We start from the raw sequence: 5,568 nt of genomic DNA, 5'->3' as shown, positions 1-5,568 counted from the left end.
CCAATAATACTTGTTAGCTTCAGCGCAGCGTTGTTGGAAGAAAAGATGATTTATTGATATTGCATATGAATCTCTATCTGGAGTTGTGACCAGTCTTTTAATCAATATGTAAAAAGAAGTCTTTTTATTCAAGTATCTGAAGAAACTACAGAGTTAAAGTTTTCTCTGTGTGAGCTCACAGGACTAGTAACGATAATTTCATGCTTATAAAGTGGATAAAGCACTAAGAGAACAACGTGTTCTGCACCTGATTTTAATGAATAAGGAGGGGAGATTGTTATCAAAATATAAATTGAATTCATTTTGACAAATATTTATGAAATACCTTTTGTATGTCAGGCATATATTGTTTTAGGTACCGAGAATGTGAAATCAAAAAAAAAATAAATAAATCCATCGTTGGCCTTAAGAAAATCATATTCTGTCCTTTCTTGTTCAGCTGACAAAGATGCCAAAAGGGAAGGTCAAAGGGAAGAAAGTGGTTCCAGTCCCTGCTGTAGTAAAGAAGCAGGAGACTAAGAAAGTGGTCAATCATTTGTTTGAGAAGCATCCCAAGAACTTTGGCATTGATCAGTACATCCAGCCCAAAGGAACCATACTCAATTTATTAAATGGCCTTGGTACATCAGACTGCAGTGTAAAAGGTCTATCCTTTATAAGTGTTTGAAAGTTCCAGCAACAATTAATTAGTTTACCCAGGCTTTGGATTATCAGACAGCTATTCAAGTGCTTAAACTGGCTCATGAGTATAGACCCAAGACAAAGCAAGACAAGAAGCAAAGGCTGCTGGCTCAGACAGAACAAAAGGCTGCAGGCAAAGGTGATGTCCCCACTAAGAGACCACCTGTCCTCAGAGCAGGTGTCAATACTGTTACTACCCCGGTAGAAAAGGAGAAGGCACAGGTGGTAGTATGTAATACCATGCATGAGCAGCTTTTCATAAGAATGCAACTGTGAACAGCTTTTAAGGTTCTGATTACACAGTATAGTGAACACTCTATTCCATAACAAATCATTCATAGTAAATCAGAGTACAGCATTCACAATATTACAACTTATCACAGATAATCAAAATATAGCATTCACAACAACTTATCACAGAAAATGGCCACATAGCTTCCACTACAGTGGTCACAAAGTTTTGAACAAAGAACAATCATTTAGTAACTCAAGCATTCACAAAATCCTTAATTCAATCACAAAGTACAATAGTCAAAGTTTTCCACTCATGGGGCATACTAGGTTACAAATCAATTACTTATTCAGTCATCATTCACTAAGTACAATCATTTAGTCAATCAATCATCCTTCATTATCCACTATTCAATTATTAGAAAATACACAGGACCCTCCACCCCTAGGTCACTAGTAAATTTACAATTTCTCAGTCAGTACACAGTATCCAAGTAAAGTCTTCTTTCAGCTTGACTCAGGGTGGTTTCTCAGATTCCTTGGATCCCCTTCCATGGTCCCAGATCCTACCTGGATTCACCAAACTGTTACCTGGGTTCAAAGGCAGATATCTCCCAGGTCCGTGTCCAGCTCTCTGTGCAGTTCCTGCTCCACATTGGAGCTCACAGTGTCCAGTCCATCTCAAATCCTTCACAGTCTCTGTTCCTGGGAAGTCAAGTCATAACAAAGCCACCAACAGATTCATATGATTTGCCAGCATCATAGTCATGCTTCTTCAGTCTTCAGCAGCTCTGGCTGGCTGTTGGAAATCCTCTGCAGCTCCTCAGCAGCTCCAGCTGGCCCTTAGCTCTAACTGGCTCTCAGAAATTCTCAGTAGCTCTGGCTGGTCCTCATACTCATCAGAAATTTCAGCTGGTTCCCAGAGTCATAAAAAAAAAATCACTTCATCCAGGTTCTTCAAATCAAAATCATTCTCTCTAGCCTCCAGGGGCCTTTCCTCTCCAGCCTTCCCAGCAACTTCTGCCTCCACAAAGCCTGCTCCAAGAAGGTCTATCTCTTTCTCTCTGGGGCTTTACACACACACACACACACACACACACACACACACACACACACACACACACACACACACACACACACACACACACACACACACACACACACACACACACACACACACACACACACACACACTCTCTCTCTCTCTCTCTCTCTCTCTCTCTCTCTCTCTCTCTGTTGGCTTCCTGTTTCAGCCAACTGCTTCCTCTTATGTCAGCTACAGGAGACAGGAGTTCATACTTTCTGTTTCCCTAACAGAGGCTTGATCAGTTACTAAGTGCAAATTACCTGCTACCTTTGACAACACAAAGGGACCTTCAAATTCAAGTTACATTACCATTACATAGTAATTGCACATGATGTGGACCCCATGGAGCTAGTGGTCTCCTACGTGCCTTGTGCCTAAAAATGGGGGTTCCTTACTATGTTATTAAAGGTAAAGCCAGACTGGGTTGCTTGTTCACATAAAGACCTGTGTAAGCATTGTCTTCACAAAGTTTAACCCTAAAGATAAGGGAGCCCTGGTTAAGCTAGTAGAAGCCAAAAAAACCAATTATAACAACAAATATGATGAGATCTGTCATCACTGGGGTGGCATTGTTCTGAGTCCAAAATCAGTTACTCATATTGCCAAGCTGGAAAAGGCAAAAGCTAAGCAATTTGCAAACAAATTGGGTTAAATGTGTATTTGGTTTTTCCCTATATAAAAATAAATATTTAAACAAATAAAAAAAGAAAATCATATTCTGCTAAAGGAAAACAATTCATAATTAAATTAGAAAATATAAAATCAATACAAGGTAATTTCCAAGATGATGAGAGGAGCATTAACAATAAGGGGAGGGGGTGGAGCAAAGATGGTGGATCAGAAACAGTAATTTTTCTAAGCTCCTCTGTGAATCCCATCAATAAACTTTAAAAAGTGAATCTGAACAGATTTTGGAGTTATCAAAATCCACTGGGAGACAAAACGTGTCAGAATCCAGCCCAGGTAAGTGCCCACATGGGTCTGGGCAGGGGGAATGCAGAGCATGTCGGGGCTGCAGCAGCTCGGATGAGAGAGCAGACTACAGCAGGGAGAGAAGGAGCCCCAGCTGGCAGACTCACCCACCACAAGGGTGATTTGCAGTAGTCTCACCAGCATGTCACCACAGAATGAGAGGACCCATTGGAGCCCGGTAAGAGAAGGCTCGGGGCCCCCAGCAGAGACAGCAGCTTCTTCTGCGGCTATCAGCCCCCAGCCTGGAAGTTTAGAAACTGCCTGCCTGACTTTCCAGAGCCTAGGATGACAAAGTGAACTCTGGCTGCTCCAATCCCCTCTCCCTGACCTAGAAAACCCAGAGATAAGTGTCCCACCCAGAGTGAAATCCTGGGATAGTGGAAATAGCCTTGGGCTTGGGAGTCATTGAGAAGGGGTGTAACTGAGGCAGCAAGGAGTCTGAATAGAAGAAGGGGAGGGGTCACAACAAGCCCTAACTCACCTGACCAGCAAAAGCCTGGGAGCTGTAGCCCAGGGGCATAGAGGCAGAAATCTGGAGTGGCCAGACCACCCCTCTTCCACAGAGTACTCTGTGAACATCAGCATAACTTAACTGAAACACTGAAAGCCCTTGCCTTGGCCTCAGTCTACACACCCAGAGGCTACAGCACACAAAGCCAAAAACCAGGCACCTAGCTCCTAGCCTGAGAAATTAGGAAATAGGAAATTACAATGGGAAGGAAGGAAGCTGAAAAGGAGAAGGGGAAGACTAACATAAATGAGAGCTATATTTTATTGTAAGCTTTTTTTCAAGAACCACTGCTATAACCAGGAAATAGAAAATATTTGTTTTTGTTTTTTCTATTAATAAGATCTATTGTCGCTATAGTGTTTCTAGCAACTGGAATTGGGAAATCAGAAAAGGCCTCATAGATGCTAACACTTCAGCTAAGCTTTGGAAGAAGTTTAGACTTCTGAGACTCAGAGGAGAGAGGGGAGTGCGTGTCCAGATATTGGAATGGGGAGGCAGGAGGGGATACACAATATATTTGGCCTTTTTATTTTACAAAAGGTAAAAAGTAAATTGATTAGAGCTTATTATAGGGAGCAAGAACAACCAAATACAAAGGATAACATGGACTCTATATTCACACCTGAAACTACAGAAGTGAAATATGAACTGGTCTCAAGCCAAAAAAAGCACTCTTGGAGGAGCTCAAGAAAGATTTTAAAGTCCTTATTAGGGAGGCAGAAGACAAATTTAAATCTACAGTGACCAAATTGGAAAAAAAAGTTTCACTGAAGAAAACAAATCCTTAAAAAGTAAAATTAGTGAAGTAATTTGAGAAAATACCTCCCTAAAAAAGGACCTTCAGAAACTAACCAAAGAGAATAATTCATTAAAACACAGAATCAGTCAAATTGAAGCTCAGATCTCTATGATGCTCCAAGAGTCAATCAAACAAGACATAAAAATTGAAAAATTGGAAGAAAGTGTAAAATATCTCACTGGAAAAACAACTGACCTAGAGAACATATCCAGGAGAGATAACTTAAGAATTATTGGTCTACCGGAAAGCCATGATGAAAAAAGCAGCCTGGACAACATCCTCCAAAAGATTGTCAAAGAAAACTGTCTTGAGGTCCTAGAATCAGAGTATAAAATAGTTATCAAAAGAATTCACCGGACTGCCCCTGAAAGAGATCCCAAATTGAAAACCCCAAGAAATATAATAGCCAAATTCCAGAATTACAAGATTAAGGAGAAAATACTGCAAGCAGCCAAAAAGAAACAATTCAAATATCGTGGAACTACAGTAATGATCACACAGGACCTAGCACCTTCTACATTAAAAGATCCAAGGGATTGGAATTTGATATTTCATAGGGCAAAAGAGCTAGGACTGCAACCCAAGATTAACTACCCAGCAAAACTGAACATAATCTTTCAGGCAAGGAGATGGTAATTTAATGAAATAAGGGACTACCACACTTTCCTGATGAAAAAGCCAGAGCTTGTTGGGGCCAGTCTCTCCTCTTTGGGTTTCAGACAGCCTCTCTGAGTTCAGGTCTGACATAACAAGATACAATCTTATGTATCAGCAATATGTGCTGATCTCATCTGTGGTTGGAGTACCCTAACTTCTAGGAAGTGCTGAGGTGTCCAGATTGTGTGCTGTCATGCATTGTACCCTGTTACCCTGAGATTTATCTCAGGGACTAAGGGTAAGTGCACAGGAGTATGCAAGCTGTTCTGGACACAACCCCTGTTCTCTGAGTGGCCCCCCCTCCACCTTACCTCATGAGCTGTCCACGAGCTCTGCAAGTGCACTCTGGGGATTTAAAGGCTGAAGCATCGGGGGGCTGGAGAGGATAGAGGGAGAGATGTAACAACTTGCCTGTCCTACCAATAAAGCTCTACCTCTTTCCATTTCCACTGACTGGACTTCTGCTTTATGAGACTACACAGGACATGACCAGCATGAGCACTGAGGACCTGGGAAGGTAAGACTCAGATAGAAATCTTGGGGTCACAACAAATGGTGTGCTGAACAGGGACAAATAAAGTATGTGTGGTTTTAAAGGGACTTTTTAGCTGAGCCCACACATTAGTGGGA

The 5,568-nt window shown here is 41.6% G+C and overlaps 1 pseudogene; it reads left to right on the top strand.

Annotated features, from left to right (window-relative positions):
* The first annotated feature begins 448 nt into the window (after positions 1-448).
* On the top strand, positions 449-2,377 carry LOC138152871 (large ribosomal subunit protein eL8 pseudogene; annotated as a pseudogene).
* Positions 2,378-5,568: the final 3,191 nt, after the last annotated feature.

Source organism: Petaurus breviceps, unplaced genomic scaffold, assembly GCF_028583685.1.
Source record: "Petaurus breviceps papuanus isolate PSGF00001 unplaced genomic scaffold, PetGlider_PUasm1.0 90977, whole genome shotgun sequence".
NCBI lineage: Eukaryota > Metazoa > Chordata > Mammalia > Diprotodontia > Petauridae > Petaurus > Petaurus breviceps.
This window is presented reverse-complemented; position numbering and strand designations above follow the sequence as displayed.